This window comes from Filicampus tigris, chromosome 1, assembly GCF_054856515.1.
Source record: "Filicampus tigris isolate MCC_2025a chromosome 1, RoL_Ftig_1.0, whole genome shotgun sequence".
NCBI lineage: Eukaryota > Metazoa > Chordata > Actinopteri > Syngnathiformes > Syngnathidae > Filicampus > Filicampus tigris.
The window spans coordinates 14,742,613-14,760,279 of record NC_141217.1 but is presented as its reverse complement, the minus strand read 5'-3'; the positions used below and the strand labels follow the sequence as shown (position 1 = coordinate 14,760,279).

The 17,667-nt window shown below is 39.6% G+C and overlaps 1 protein-coding gene across 4 annotated transcripts in view; it reads right to left on the bottom strand.

Annotated features, from left to right (window-relative positions):
- Positions 1-17,667, bottom strand: part of camkvl (CaM kinase-like vesicle-associated, like) — a 43,096-nt gene that overhangs the window by 24,165 nt on the left and 1,264 nt on the right. The window contains exons 1-2 of one of the 4 annotated variants that reach the window (XM_086049273.1): positions 12,428-12,648; positions 12,218-12,343 (exon numbers count right to left, since the gene is read on the bottom strand). The gene's annotated coding sequence lies outside the window, so the exon portion shown is untranslated. Of the gene's footprint in view, positions 1-11,418; positions 11,522-11,571; positions 11,696-12,217; positions 12,344-12,427; positions 12,649-17,667 lie in introns of those variants that run through there. The other 3 variants (XM_086049535.1, XM_086049451.1, XM_086049362.1) reach the window with 3 other exon arrangements.

Sequence of the window (17,667 nt, the reverse complement as noted above, 5' to 3'; positions counted from 1 at the left end):
CAAAGAAAACAATTAAACCTTTAATATGCACCTAAAAACTACAGTAGACTATTATTTTGTGTCAACTATTTGTATTTTGGAAATTCCATATTAGCACAAATACTTAATCATTTTTTTGTGTTTGACTTAAAACACAACATTATTAAAATAATTACAAAATTATTATATAAATATTAAATAACAACATTTGCAGTATATTTATGGTGATGTACAGTATAATATATAACAATAAGAAAATATATAATAGTTAACCACGGTTTAGTTCAATATTATTTTTGTCAATATTTTCATCATTATCATAACCTTTCTTTCCTTCTGGTTTTTGTGTTCAATGTCATACTATTACACACAGCTATTTATGCACATTACCTGGAAATTGGGTTTCAATTGCCCAATTTCAATTTGTATGAAGGCTGAGTGGCTTTTTTTTTTCTTTTAATTCTTTCAGAGAGTTTGTAAGTGTAAAAGGACACAGCTGCACTCAGGCTTTACATTGTCTGACTGAGGCAGTTGTTTGAGTCCCATCTGCACAAGCAATATCAAGGATAATGTAGAAACCACCTTGGGCTCCTTATAGTGTGTTGTGTGCACTTCTACTGTGCACCCACTCCCTTGACTGCATGGGTGATGCCGCTCAAGTCTTAAGAAGTAAATTAGGACATCTGGTCTCGTGGGAAAGTTAGAGTGAGAAAAGCGGAGCATGAGAAGGTTAAGTGAAGACCAAAAAAAAAAAGGATCATAAAGAAAGCGAAAGATATGTTAGGAGGATGAGAACAAGGGAATAACATATCCACCTCACAGGCACACACACAAGTCACAGGAATTACTACTGTAAATTCTACACTCCAAAAACAGTTAAGTTAAAAATAACACCATTTGGGGTCAAAAATGGTCCGATCCACTTCTTGGGTCAATTTAACCCAGCTTTGTTTGACCCCCCCAAAATGGAATGTTTTGTACAAAACAACACAAAAAGGTGAGTCAAATTGACCCAATTAGTGGATTGGTCCTTTTTAGACACACACACATATTTTTAGAGTGTAAACTCTCCAATCTCTGTTTTGCCTCAATAACCTCTCCTCAGAGTCTTGAATGTGAATATGTTGGCGCAACATGTACTGTAAATGCACATGCATCTGATCTCATATAAGTGAATTACATCATTTCAGCGAATCCATTATGCTGCTTTCTACGGAATAAACGACTGCAGCGCTCAGGATATGCTCACACCGCACAGTTCGCTAAAAATGGAATTACATTTCAATAGTACACAGTGTAATCCCAGTGTATGCTCGGAGTGTATTGTTCCTTAAGACTCATTTACACAATAGGCATGCAACAAATAGACTAACATGTTAAGGAGGGACACAGTGCGTGTCACCCTGATGGAATTAGCCTGCAGGCACCAAGCTGGGCTCCTCCTGAGTAGCATGCCGTTGAGTAGTATACTATGAAATATTAACCGTGAATGTCATGCAATAGAATCTCACTTCAAATGTCTCTACCTGCATTGTATTACAAATAACTTCTGACTTGAACATGTTATCACAATCAGAGGAAGAGGATGACTAGCTCATAGAAGAAAGGTATTCTTGGAATAACAGACCATAGGTCTTAATTCTTTGGATTTCTGGAATATTGGAGAGGAGATTTCACATGTAGGCAACAATTAGGACTTGTGAAAGGATGAGCAATCATATGTCTGAGATGAAATAAACTGTAAGTGCGGAACGACGGCGATAAAATAGAGCCTGCGCCCCACATAAATGATTCATAGGGAAGAGAAATGCCTTTGAGTCTTCAATGATGTGTGCGCTCATTTACTGTTGGGAGTGCACCTTTATTGAACGCAATGTTAACAGCGTACATTTCTTGGAAGCCTTTGTGAACGTGATCATTGAGATTTTGGATTAAATATACCCGCATTAGCCACAACATTGGGATCCCCTGCACAGCGTGACTTGTTAACAACTGGGCCGCAGATTGGTACCGGTCCAGAGCACATTTGTTACTGGACTGCATAGAGAGTGAACAAAAAATACTTTTATTGCTCATCAGAGTCCGAAGAAGTTTTACTGCAAAACTCAGAGCCGTGTGCCTCAGTAGTCATGCCGCTCATCATAAAAAAAGTAAGCCCACAAACTAGCAAATATGAGTAAAAAAAAACAAAAAACAAACATCTTTGGAGAGCTTCGTGTGAAAAGGTGTGTGAGGCAAATGATAAGAGACAAGGAGAGCCTACAGCTTCAAAGAAAAAGAAAAATGCATTCAGGACACAATATCAGCAATCCTTCTTAAAATGTGGGTTTATCACTTGAGTTTCAGATTCTCATGTGGCTAATGTGTTACATTAAATTGTGTTTTGACCTGTACAATGAACAATGGACGTCAGCAGGAAGAAAAATGAACATTGCTTTTTTTTTTTTTTTTTTTTTAACAATAGACTAAATTCAGTTTAACAGGTGCAGGTGTGATGGAGCAAGCGGCGAGCTTTGCGATCAAGTGAGAAGCAGAAAGAGAAATACCACAGTAGAGAGCGATGACGAATGAGCTGTGGCATCAGACGATGAGGTGTGATCAGAGGGGAGAATAAGATTGAGATGATGACAACCAAGAAAAAGAAGAATGCCAGACAAACGTAAAGGGCAGAAAGGAATCAAAGTGAGAACTGTTCCCTGGAAGTTGATCAACCCAAGCCAGGAGAAGTCATAGTTGTTCTTTTTTGGAAATACAGTATTCAGAATGATTGAGAACTAACCTTCTCTGGTGACAGATAGAAAAAAAAAAAGAAAAGCAATGAGGAGGAGAAAGCGGCATTTATTAAAGTTTTGGACAGGAGTCGTGAGGCTGAGGACCATTTGAACAGAGGTCTCGGCAGTGAAGCTGAGTAGAGGACTGTTAGGGCCTGTTCTATTTTTAGAAAGTGTACACTGTAGCGTATATGGCTCACACCTTATAGCATCCAGTACTGTATACCTGTGGAGCTTGAAATCACTGCAGGGCTACCATCTTTGGGAGAGGGGAAGAATTCTGCTCATTAAATAATGATGGCCTTGCATCTTGAAATGGAAATTTGCCAGAACCAATTCCTCGAGGAGTTGGATGTCCATATGCACTCATAGTGTTTCTAGTTTTATCCCTGACCCATAAAAGTATTATAAACTTACACTATATTGCATGGATAAAAGTAATGAGATGCCTATTGATCAATTCATTAATAAATCAAGGGTTGGGCTTGACCCATAGAAAGACATCTTTCACCATTCTATTCTAAGACAAAACCTTTGGGATGAACTAGAACAGATTGTGAGGCGGGCCGGGCCGTCTTTGACCTCACAAATCTGGAGGATGAACAAATATCCCCAATGACACTCCAAAATGAATGAAGTGTGGCAGCTATTTTTATGGCCATTTTCTGAATGCCCCACAGTGTCTACTGTAAGATTGTGTTTATTTGCCTTTTCTCAAACTGTCTAAAATCAAATCAAAATCTAAAACAGCCAAGCGTGATGACTGAAACACATTTGATTGAGACGCATGCAGTCAGTCAGCATCGACTGAATGTTCGTGGGGAGCTATTTTCCTTTGCAGACATGCTAATGAGTTGCGATGTCCTGTGAAAACTGTACTAATCTAATCTAATTTGTTAGAATTGACGATAACCTGCTTTCAGAGTCCCTGGACAAATACTACTTGAAAATACTGTAAGAAATCCATACAGGCAGGCTTAGACAGAAAAACACACAGCAAATGGCTCTATAAATACAGTGTGGAGGTAATGTTCATTGTGGAAAGTGGGCGGATTAACTGGAACCAGGTCAGAGCAAAAGCAGAGCATGCTCCAGCTTTTTCTCCAATTTAGCTGCCTTTCTCGGCATCTTGTTCACGCCACGGCCTTGTTAAGTTCTCTGATCCACCCCACAAAATAATAACAGAGCAGATTAGCCATTAGGTGTCCGTTACTTCACATGAATCAACAAATGCTAGGTGCTCATTCATCCAATTGGTTGAAAATAAATTAGAGCAAAGAATAGCAGGTAGGCCAGAAGGTACTGGATTATGGTGTATATTTTTTAACATTTTGACAAAAACAAGTTTCTTTGTGGTCGAGTTGACATGGATCACATGGATCGATTTCTAGATATTCATAGTTTTTGGTTTTAGAAAATGGAGCGGTTGTAACAGCCTTGGTACCATAAGTATGTTTTCATTCAATAGTTTCAATTCTCCATACGTTTACACACCTGTGAACACACTAGTGCTTTTATTATAGTTGAAGATAGACCTCTGTATTTGGCTAATGACCATGCAACACATGATTGCCGATTAATCAATCGACTAAGCTATAATCATTGCGCGTTGACTAGTCTGTTCAACCTCTAAGCTGTATAGCTCAGAGATTGCGTGTGTGATTATTTGGATTGCTAGTCAGTGAAAGAGTGGTTGAAACCGCATCATCCATTCTTGTCAATACCTCTCACCATGTTCTTGTCTTTTGTAGAAGAGCCGATCCGTTCATCCATTAATGAGAAGCCTCTCCGCAGCACAGCGAAGAGAGAGGGTTGAAAAGTTAAAAAAAAAAGAAAAAAAAAAAGCCAAAGGCCAAGTTAAGCAATTGGTTTAGAGATGGACAAGAGCGCAAGAAGCCCTTAGTCTTATTTCTCGAGTTAGCCAGAGTGAAAAATGGATCATGGCGAGGAAAACTGCCTTTGTTGTGAAGCACTTAAGTATTAAACTCATCCATCCTGAGAGCGAGGCACGATGAGAAAGAGAGCACCTACAGAGCAGTCATCATTCATTGCTAGCATAGCATCTTGGTTTGCATAATGTGAGCATAGAAAGTCCTTTAAGACCCGCACAGCCGATAAATACAGACCAGTTCAGACCTGTTGTTGTTATTCCTTTTCTCCTCTCATCTCATTTAGATCATTTCAACAGACCCTTTTTTAGCCCAGAACTTTACTATTTCCTATTTTCTCCTTGAAATAGAATCATTAAAGAGATTGCATTGCTGTCCATTAAACCCGTCCATGCTTTAAAGTGGATTAAGTGGAGTCGCTTGACATTTATTTAGTGTTACCTGATCAAACAATAATAAAAATTGCCCTCGCTTATAAGTTTAATCACCCCATTTAGTCATGACATTTAACTGAAAAAACACGTTGGCCATATTTGTCAAAGCAGCGGGGACAGATTCCTGAAGGTTTTTTTTGCCATCCTTAGTCATGCTCTGATGGTGAGCCGCACTTGAGGGATTGATAAGCCAGTGCCATGTTGGATCCATCATTCCAACAGCTTGGGGCATTACGTAAGAGCTCACGGCTTGGGCTGAGCACATAATAATGATGAAGTGCCAAACAATAAACTGTCCACTATTCAGGTAATGATGCAATGACACATAAATTGTAATTACCCTGACCTCTTTTTTTCCATTTACAATGTAATAAGTAGGACAATACAATAAACCCAAATTTTGGGTTCCAGGTTTGTGGTCCATCTATTTCACATATTTTTTTTTGCATGGACAACTCTGTTTTGGTCTCTCTTTTATAGTGGGTGTAACTCCACTATTGACCATAAAATGGTGTTATTTAGTTTGAGTTTGTAAAATGGAAAGAAGAAGAATGAAACAGGAAGTGTTTCAGCACAACCAATGTGTGAATGTTTTTTTTTATAATGTACATCTTTGGGCATGATTATTGATGTATATTGCAGAGCTGTGCATTTGACTAAAAATTGAGCATCCGTTATTCATCATCCGTCTGCAGCGTGGGTACCCTTCCGTCGTCTATCAGTCGCCTTTTTTTTCTGGGAGGAAAAAATTAGTACCCGTCTATCAGCCGGTCCGCTTCTAATTTTAAACGGGCTTCCGTCGGCGATTCATTCACTAAACTAGCCCCCCCCCCACCCTGCTGACCGATAGTTAAACAGAAAGAGAGGAAGAATTACTGCGGCATGAAAGGCAACTACAACTGACTATTGTTCCACACCACGAAAAATAGACTAATGACGACCTACAGACGAATGACGGATTAAATAAAGGGGTTCCAAGGATGTTTAGACCGTCTATTTTAAAAATGTTCCCGTCAATCGTCTACCGTCAGCAAATCGGGTGTCCGTCAATGATGGATAGACGAACCTGTCTGTCACATACACAGAATGCTCAGCTCTGGTACAGTATATTGTGTGATGGTAAATTTGTTAGTGTGGGAATACTCTGCATACTGTTTTTTAAATGTGTTTGTATTATTTTTAAAAGTATGATTTAAGTCCTTAAACAAGAAGTGCTGTAAATGCTATAAAACATGCTTCGAGAGTATTTAAATAGGGTATTTCTATATCGGGGATTTCACTTATAGCAGATATAATCTGGAATGTAGCCCCTGCGATGAAGGCGACATTTCTGTACTCAGGTATGGTGTGTCATGGGGTTTGTTATTTTATTATGAATTTCCAGATTATGTGTTCTCGGAGTGCTGTGCCAAATGTTGCACCATTTTCGCTTGCTGGCATTTTTGGGCCAGCATGAGAAGGAACCCCAAGAGACACAACACGGGAAATTGGACCCAATGGAGTCAGTTGGACCTCCACAGAGCAATTTGAGAAACAATAGGCCACTCTATTTCTACACCTGTTTTTTTCTTTCATATGGATACCATATAATGAACTATACATTTACACAACAAATACTGCGGTTAAATAAGATGAAAATGGGAGAACACGAAGACAGAAACAAGGCACGGCAGAGAGATACAGATAAAAAAAAAAGACTAAAAGTAGTCACCAGAAAAATGATAGACGGCATTTCAGTGATTAAGTCCTTTTCTCTTTGTTGCTCTTTTAATTCTCTCCAATTGATTCCCTGTACTGGACTTCTAATCATTCCTCTTGCTCCTGTGATACTACAGAGGAATAAGGATAGGGTGACTCATAACTAATTCATAGCTTCTCCCCACTGTATGTATTCACAATGCCTTGAATTCTGGTTAATTCAGTACCTTACAAAAAGTGAAGAACAACACATCTTTTATGTGAATGATTAAGATGCTTCCCACCCGCCACTTTGGAGGAAGTCTGTAGTCAAAAAGGTCAGGAAAGACAGCTTTGTTTCTTTCCTTTCTTTTCCTTTTGCTTGCATGCTTTTTTTTTTTTTTTTTTTTTAGAAATTGGCTTTTCAACTACAGGACTGAGTGAACATTTGAACTGAAGACAATGAATATGTTCATTGAGAATTATATAATGTTGTATTAGTCCGACAGAGACATCACAAAGGCTATTATGATTTCATGTGCCTGAAAGAAAAAAATCAATAAATGAAGCCATCCATGTGTTCCAAAAAAAAATTACGTTTGGTTATTTCATTGCTTCCCAATCACTCTGAGACGAAAACACTGGTTTGCATAAAAAGAAACGGACTGTGGACGTGTGAGCAGTATAGCACAATTCCAGGACAAGGGAGGTTGGGTAAACCGTGGCTGCCTGAATACACTATGTATACAAATGCGAAACACAAGAATTCATGAAGAATTCATGAGTTTAGCATCTTCCTTTCCAAGTTGTGGTGGTGTCTTTATGAGTACCCAGTGTAAGGGATAGAGATCTTTAAAGAGAAAGTCAACCCAAAAATATTTTTTTCCAGAATATGTTTAATGCAGGCCCACTTAGTTGAAACAAGGCATTCTGATTAATATTACGTTTGTGGAATATAAGAAATCCACGCGTTTTTAGCCATCTGCAGGGGCGGCCATTTTGTCACGTGCGTTGACTGAAAATGACACCACAGCTGCTCAGGGCTCATCCACCCATCCATCCATTATCTGCCGCTTATCCAAGGTCGGGTCGCCGTAGCAGCAGCTTCATCAGGGAAGCCCAGACTTCCCTCTCCCCAGCCACGTCTTCAAGCTCTTCCGGAGGGATCCCAAGGCGTTCCCAGGCAAGCCGGGAGACATCTTGTTCTTTCGGTCATGACCCACAGCTCATGACCATAGGTGAGGGTCGGAACGTAGATCGACCGGTAAAGCCTTTCGGCTCAGCTGCTTCTTCACCGCGACAGACCGACACAGAGTCCGTATCACAGCAGATGCTGCACCGGTCCGCCTGGCGATCTCCCGTTCCATCCTACCCTCACTCGCGAACCAAGATACTTGAACTCCTCCACTCCAGGTAAAAGAAATTTTGGGGTTGACTTCCACTTTAATGCACTGAATAATAGCGTTCTATTTTTCTCAGTCGATGATAGAAGGTAAATGTGTCAAATATTTATGTATGAAATACCATAATGGAGAAAGTCATCATACCACCCAAATTGAGTTAGCAAATAAACATAGAAATATTGGTAGCAACACACTACTAATGCACTGCAAGCATTAATGTAAACATTACAAGCATACATTTACTTGTATAAATTGCATCTTAATGAGCATAAGAGAGGACGGACATGGATTGAATTCAAAAGCGAAAAACACTGTCAGCCATGCAGAAGTGTGGATAATTGTGTAAATATGTATATATTTGGGAGCAACACACTACTTCAGTCAGCATTAATATAATGTTGTAAACTCATATACTGACAGAAATTGCATCTCGTTGGGCATTTGATAGAGTTGACATGAATGCAGTTAAAATCCGAAAAACATGCTCTCAGCCATTGTCATTAACTAACTAATAGTAGAATGGCCACAAGAGGGCGCCAGTGATTGGTATCGGTGACTGGTATCATACCTGGCAACCCCGGGGTTGCTGAATCTCACGAAAGTTGTAATTTGCCTGTACATATCTGTATATAATCGTGGACTTTAAACATTATATTCGAATGGCTGCTGTCTGATCGGAAATCAGCTTTAGTCGACGGAATCAAACTCATGCGAGGATATCGCGAGGCACGAGAATCTCATGAGGGCGAGCAGACGACAGTTTGCAAATGGCGGTCGCAACTCCATTAAAACAAAAAAAATGGTGCCATTAAAAAAAAAAGTAAACATTATAAAATTAACATTGGCCGTACAGATTCGCGATGTACGACGTACATGTTTGAAGAGGAGTTTCTACCTCTACAAATTAAAAGCATATGACTTGACAGGTTTGGGTATCGGAAGCCTACGTGAGAACTCAATACGTTGAAATAAGGCAGATATTGGCCCGATACATATATCTGGTATTGCCCCATCACTAGTGTCTCTTCTTTCATTTGAGTGATTTTTTTAGGACTAAATGCAAAGCATGTCATTAACAGATTTTTTTAGGACTAAATGCAAAGCATGTCATTAACAGTCATATTTTGTATATCACTCAACCTTATTTAGCTTGCATACAGTATAAGACTCTTTTTACAGCTATTTTAGAGATGGGATTGCTGCACAGTATGTAGTACTGTATCTTTCTTTTTCCAGAATGTGTGTGTAAAATGCAGTCCCCACAAAAAACTGCGGTCTTGCACACATGCCAATTTAAGCATGGCTTAGCCTTTGAATGGAAACAAAGTGATGATTAAGAATCAGTTGGCCAGTGGGTGGATATCATCTGCTAGCATCACTGATAAACTGTGCCACAATCCACAACGCTTCCCAGGAACCTACAATAAAACCAGCCAGGTGTCATCATCATCACCATGTTTGTTTGTAACTTTTAATATTTTGCGGTATGTCCATTCAGTTTGGTCATCTGTGCTCTTCTACTTCGATCTTTTGCTCTCCACAGCAAACCGATGCTCTGCTCGCTCTCAAGTTCTCGCTTCTGTGTCAGGTGTACTTCTATTTTAGCAACGTGGTTAATTTTTGTGTTCTGTATGATCTCTCTTGGCAATTTGAATCTCTGTCTACCTGCTGCACACTGAAAAAAAAAACAAAAAAACTGCTGGTTAATACTCTCATATTCCTTCGCTAAATGCTTAGTAATGTTAGTTTGCACAGAAGAAAAAAACTGTTGGGTGGTTTCAGATAGAAAAGATGAGAGGTAGGGTGATGTACAAGGGACTCAGCTGGATGAGGGGGGGGGGGGGCGCAGATGAGATGCAAGGAGGCATAAAATGAACATGGACATAAGGAACCTCCGGCACCAAATTAAGTTAGGGGGAAACATATGCTGTGTTTTCAGCGTATCCTAAAGCAGACACTTATCTAACATGAGTGTGTGAAAAAAAGCAAGTTGTTTGTTTACTCATATTCCGCTCGCTAAGTAGTAGATTCAACTGGACCGTCTTCTCAATAGCATAGCGACGGGAAATATTAACATTTTGGCACACCAAAAATCAGAGGGCTTCCCTTACTGCTTTTGTGCCGCATTACACTATAATGAGATATTGATGTCTATAGTGCACCATACACACAGCTTGCTGTTAAATCTCCTATTGATGAAATCATAAATCTGCTCTAATGTTATTTATCTGCTTGGCCAGAACCAGATATGCGGCACTGTCCTGATCCTGCATTGAATAATTTAAGTGATAATAATGTTCATGTGTTCTATCTTTTTAAGGTTTATATTTTATATGTTTAATAAAAGAACCCTTGATCACACTACAATAAGGTTCTGTAAAAGCGAGCTGAGCGATACCAGTATAATGATTACACCATGCTTATGTTTCCCGGTTTTCAATCATGAAGGACATCCTTAAACCGAGAGAACAAAACAAATCAGATAAATGAAAACAACATAGAAAAGAGGCAGCTACTTTAATGAGGTTTTTTTTTTTTAAAGCAACTTACATGGCAAAAGGGAGAAATCGTTGAAAATATATATCTGCAGAAAATTCGCATATGAATGGATGGCCGTGAAATACACGCTGAAGCCGGTTTTTCATTCAGCAAGGTCACGAGTTCAATGCTGCAGAATGGGAAGCAAATAAAAAGCGAGCCTCACACCTGCATGCATATCTGCACCAAAATACAGCTCTTGGCCTACGGCTTAACTTTCCTACCAAACATGATCGAAATTGAATTCTTTAACATTCGTCACAAGAGAAAACTACCTGACAAAATCATAAAAGATGATTGATTCCTGTGTATCTATAAACTAATTAGATGTTTCATTAGGTACACTTGTACAGTCTAAATACAGTTGTGTAAAAACATTTTGCAGAAAAATGCATTTTTTTAAAATTATCACTATTGCAGAGGTATTCAGTTAACGATTTGTTTTATACTCATATAGTCATACATCATCATAAATCTGAAGACCAAGTAATTCCAAAATTTGGAGGAAAAAATGTGTGCAACTGCAGATGTAGGTTATAACCTGTGCTGCATCTCTCAAAGCAACAAAGGACTACATCGACATAGTTGGCAGTAATTTAGTATATGCAGTCTGCATAACTTGAATCCCCTCTGCGTGCATGGAACATAAAAAGTATAAAAAGCACAGCCTTTTTTTTTTTTCAAACCATTAAAAAGTGAACACAAGTAAAAGGAAGAGAACACACACCTGGTTTGAAAGCCTTTTCCCCTTTCGGCTGAATCCTTTCTACAAACTCTACACGAGCTCCCTGGAGATGATTTCAATTGTAAAATACTGCCCCTGCAAACCAGGGGGCAGTGACTACATAGATGACATTAATAGGTGAACATCCACACTCACTTATTCCTGGCCAATCCTTATACTTTCCCAGCTGTTGATACAATATCTGACGCGCACGCGTTCTTCAGATCATTTCTTAAATGTATATAAAATGATAAAATGCTCACTGACTGAACAATCATGATGATTTCAAATCACTGCAATTAGAAATGTTGCCGACGGCGCTTAATGCACACATCATACTTTAGAGCATGTAGATTAACAAGCCCCTCCTTCTCTTTTCCTATCAGCAATCTGAGCTGGCTGCTTGCAGTTATTTCAAATGGGCACTTAAAACCCCTGAGCATCTGCCTTGATTCCACATAAGCCTTCAGTCAACAGATCTCAGGATGGAGCAAGTAAAGCGCTCAAAAGTCAACAGAGCCATAAAGGACTGTTTTACTCTCCATCCACCATGCAAAAGGAAAGGTGTTTGATAATCAATACAAGCGCAAAAAAAACTATAGTTACACTTTAGGACTATCTTTTGCATGACGTAAACGACATGCAAATCAACAAGTTCGTTTATATCAGATTTTACCATGCGCAACTACTCACACACGCACCGCCACCACCCTCATCATCGGCGGCATGATCATGACAAAACCTTTCTTTTATGCTTTCACTTGGCATGTCAGGCGTACATCACGCACCAGTGAGTTCCTACCTTGAGTTGTGGCGGCTCTGGAGAAGTGTGGGGGCGCACGTTTGCAGCCGAACTATCCAAAATGGGACCAGTGGATCCGTCTGGACTCGAGAGGGCAACAGACGATGAGCAGAAAATGCCAGCAGTCTAGAGAGCAAAGGAGAAAAGAGGGGGATGTAACTGCAGCTCCGACACGAGCACGACCGTCTGCGCTTTGCTGGGGAGAATTACTTTGCTCCTTTCTGACTGCCAGCCCTCCCTGCTCCGCTCACCAATACCACACTCGCTCGCTCACTGAGAACGAAAACATCTTTCATGTGAGATCACCATTGGAAGCTGATTGAAGCCCAAATGTGCGCTCCATCCCAGTCCAAAACTTGCATGTTACACAGCCAAACAAATCGTCTCTCAGTGTAGGCACATCAGAGGAGTTAGGATTAAACTGTGGGATTATGCCTTAAATGTTCATCATTTCATCTCATGCGCTGTTGGACAATGACATCAGTGTTTGGCAGATGAGCGCCACTATTATGTGGCCAGAGATGGAGGGGGGGGGGAGAAAAAACCGAGACAGTGAAAATCTTTCACTTCCGTTATGGATTGAATGTAAAGCATCATGCAGAACCCTGGTGGCCCGCTGTGCGTCAGGAGGGGTCAGTGGGGTCACGGGTGAGTTGTTTGGCACGTGATGTGCAGTGTATGTGTACGCATAAACATAGCCAAGGCGGTGTGCCTGCTGACAGATGGCTACTGTAATGACGCAGGAACTAACTCCTGGGTTCAAGCGTATGTTTGCATGGATTATGCCGGCACTAGAGAGGCACTATTTATATTTATTATATTTGATATCTAAAAAAAATTGAGTATGCCATTCACATTTTGTAAATATTTGCTTGTAAAGCAGTGTAAATGTACTCTCCCCTGTAAGTACCTCAACATATAGCCATTATTGTCTAAACAGCTGGCAACTTGTCATTTTCTCTTCCTGGTGTCATGTTAGTATTACAATGTCTCAGGTGTGAATTGGCTGCTCGTGACTTAAATTTGGTGTGCCTCTCTCACACTTTCTCATACCTGTCACTCAAAGTTCAACATGGCACCTCTTCATAAAGAACTCTGTGAGGATCTGAAAAAAAACAATCGTTGCTCACCATCAAGATCGCCTCAGCTATAAAAAGATTGCCTAACTCCCTATTTAACATACAGTACGTTTTCCCTCTAATTGTATTGTATTGTATTGTAAAATGCAACACGTAGCTTCACCAGGGACACGAATGCCTCAAATTTTCTGAGCTCTTGATATAAGAAGTGATACCTTGCACACTTGGTCCAAATGTTTAAAATTTGCATTCACAAAGACCCTTCGCCTTGAGCTTGCGGCAGGCAATATTTAATTTTCTGGGAAAAAAAAGTCTATGTGTGTGACAGAAAGCGAGAGCGAGAAGACGGGTCAATAGAGAGAGAGCGAACGGGTCACAACTCGCCAAATAATTGCCTCATCAGTGAAGGTTTCTTCTGGTTGTTATGCACTGATATCGACAACCATCAATGGAGAGAATTTTAAATCAGTGTCCTAATGAGGAACACTGTCCAGACATGCTTATCTTAAATGCATTCAAAACACCTAACATTACACCTCTCAGGTGCCATCTGCAAATGTTCTGCTCGGTTTTGACATTTTGGGAACATATTCTATAACGCTTGTTGTCATTATAGGGTCGCTGGTGAGCAGGAGCCTATCAGAGTTTACTTCAGGGAAGAGGCGAAGTATAGCCACCATCACTAGACAATAGCAGTGCATCTATAGACAAACAACCATTCACTCTCACATTACCAGCAGTGGTAAATTTAGAGTCTTAAATGAACCTAACATGACAGCCGACACAGGAGGACCAAAGTCGAGATTTGAACCCAGGATCCCGTGACTGTCACTGAAACATGACAACCGCTAACTCACCATGGAACCATACAGTTTAGATGAAAGTATTCCAAAAACTGGCCACATTTTGAGTTGTGGTATAGTGAATCAGTATTTTGTAGCTGGAAATAACAAGAGAAAGCAGTCAAATATATCAACTAATATTCAGTAAAGGTGTGGCCAATGTCATAATTGTATACTGTAGTTATTCTGAATGTTAAAATGACACTAGGCTGGTCTTTCTCAAACTCTTTTTTTTTTTTTAACCAAATACTGCCTCAAAAAAGACTTCCACTCTCCAAGTACAACCACAATGTCCAACACTAAAATACTATAATGTCATAGGTGAAGGGAATAAAAAATAAGAAGATTTTACTCCAAAAAAGTACATTACAAATTGCTGTAAGTCACTGTAACATTATGCAGTTTCAACATTGTCAGAAAGTTTGAATATGGAAAAAATACCTAAATGATTAAGATGAAATCGTTTGCACATTCATTTTGAAAAAATATTCAATAGATACTACAAAAAATATGTTTTTTTTCTTTTCTAGAAAATATAAACATTTTATATATAAAAGTTAAAAAAGTTAGAACTGAACTGCACTTAGTGATTGTTTTGTGTACCATGCATCACTCTTTGAGAGTTTGAGACATTACCTGGATTAAGGATATGAATATTTTACCAAATGTAAATTAGTATTTAACATAGTTTCTTAAGTCACTTTACTGTCTTTTTTCCACCTATAAGGATAAAAAAACAGACTTCAGTAAGCTACTCTTTATTTCTTCCCTTTCCTTTTAAATGTATTTTACAGTTTTGTTTGTAAATGCTTTTAAATGTTGTACATTTAGTACATTGACTTACCTTGTGTATGTCATGTGCTACATAAACAAATCGGCTTCACCTCGCCTTAACTGTACCTGTACATTTCTCCCGAAGAAAAGGTAAAAACAGTTACCTTGGGGTTCTGTAATTACTGCAGATTGAACATTAAGGGACCGAAATTTACTCCTGTTATACCCCTTTCCGACAGCAGCCTGATGAAAGTGGACAGCGTTGACTATATTGTCTCTAAAACCTGTCCACACACCACGTGTCGCCGAGAGAGCGCCAGCAAGACTCGTAAAAGGCAAACAGAGGTGTGAGAGACCCATTATGTTTTGTAGTGAATGGCTGTATTCTTAATGAGAAGCACCTCCATGGGTGCTGTGAAACCAGGCTGAAAAACACACTTATCATTAAAACGCCTGCGCTACTGGGGGAGGAAAAAAAAGACAGAAAGAATGTGGTCAACTAAATTGTGCCATTAAAGAGGAAGCAAAAGCACAGCTGTGTGGATAAAAGTGAACTGCATCATTGGTTTTGAGGACTCAGAGCAAACATGTCTTTGTGCCAAATGTGTCACTCGGCGCTGGCAGGCAAACTTCAAGGCCAACAGCCATTGAAAGAGAGGGACTGAGAGCTTGAGCTTTTCACTATCTATCTATCTATCTATCTATCTATCTATCTATCTATCTATCTATCTATCTATCTATCTATCTATCTATCTATCTATCTATCTATCTATCTATCCATCCATCCATCCATCCATCCATCCATCCATCCATCCATCCATCCATCCATCCATCCATCCATCCATCAGAGTGAATACTCTGATAATAAAACATACCAGCAAATCAGGAGACCATATTATACACAAGTAAAGAGGGGAAAAAAATGCTTTTTAAGGATGATTTTGGGGTGAAGTATTATACACGGGGGCATGTTATTCACAGAATTTTACCGTATTTTGTCCATGTGGGCTTTAATATGGAATGAAATCGCAAAGAGGGGTGAATTTATCCACGCGGCATGCGTCTTACTTTGGCATAAAGTACACGATCAGGGCACATGCGCGCGCGCACATACACCACCCCCCCTCACTCTGGTGTCTTTACTGGACAGTGTCCCGCTTCCGTTTGACGGAAGCTCTCCTTTTATCTTGCCAGCCCTCCCCTTCTGTCACCCACTAGCATCCCTCATCGGTTCACTGCTCATCCACTCTGTTTTTCCTACTTCTTTGCGATCACTTATTTCTCCCTTTTCAATTTGGCCTCCATTCTCGTGATTCTTGGTCTCTTCTCGTGGCCCATCACAGGCCTTCATTCAGAGCCAGTGTTGACCCAATCTGATGGTTTTCTTGATAATAACCAGCATTACTTTAGTTCTTATATCAATAGCTATAGTTGCATGTTAAAAAAAACAAACTGTTTTTAGGCATTCCATGTTTTTTTTCTGTTAGTCCCATGACACACATGTAGTGGTACCAGGCATTCCAAAGAACAAGAATTTGAAGAAAACGTGGCAGTCTCATTTTTTTTTTTTCCATGACTATGTCTGCACCCGCTCCCACGTTGAGAGATAAATAATATGGTGATATAGAATGGTTTGTCTCTCATGCTTAATGTAGCATAGGAGAGTTGGCCTTAATTGGCACAGCTATATTTGAGTTGTAATGTAGGGCGACCAATGCCTCCTTGACTTCAGCACTGGTTTGGGACACATTGGAATACCTTTCCAATTAAACAACAGTCTTTTAAATAAAGTGGCATAAAAGCAAGAAATGACCATGACTTCAGAAGCTTGTTTTTATCTTACAGTATATATTTTTAATTAGAGCCTGGTCAACTCAAGCTTTTGTATTCTTCCACGTTGTGGTTCTCATTAGCTGAAGCTTGTAACCAGCAGGTCTGTAAGAAGATGCTCATTTAGACATACTGCATCACTTAAGCAATGTTCCTAATTAATCTTAACATTTATAAATGAGGAAAGACAGCTTTTCACTCCCGCTCCCATTTTCACTCCCATGCTTTCTTGACTCAATAAGTATATGCAAGCATCTCAAATTAGGGGCCCGTTATCTTATGTTGTATGACCTTTTGCTTCATGTAATGCAACACGCTGCATTCTCATGGGTTGAATTCATTTGAATAGCAGATGAAGACACTATCTGTGTCGCAACTCATGGAGCTGCATCATTATCGGTAAAGGCCTCAACGAAGTGGCATAACCTTGGTGCAATATTATGACATATTCAGTCTTCAAATATAGCCTCAGAATGACGCAGCAGACAAAATAAACAAACATACAAAAGCGGAGCGATTTCACCTTCCAGAAAATGCTGGCATCCTTGCATCCTGGTATTCCCTTTCTGCAAAATGTGTTTTTTTTGGTATGAATTAAGGCATCTTCAAAAATAATTCAAAAAGAACTAAGGATCGAAGTGATTGAAATCAATTAAAACTACAAGTTGTAAGCTAAGGGAAACGTCACCGGTTAGGGGCTGGGGTTAGGCTGAACTAGGCTTATTATTTGAACTAGGCTGTTAATTTTAAGTAGTGCAAGATTGATTTGGAGGCCCTGTGTGGAACTTGAGGGTCTCTGTGAAGAAAGTCAATGGTGTCCAAAATGAGGTAAAATAAAAATAACAAAAACTTTCTGTGATGAAAACTTCAAATTAAGAGGTAGGCAGGAAGGTGGGAGGAATGGTCTCCAGATTCCTGAGGTTAT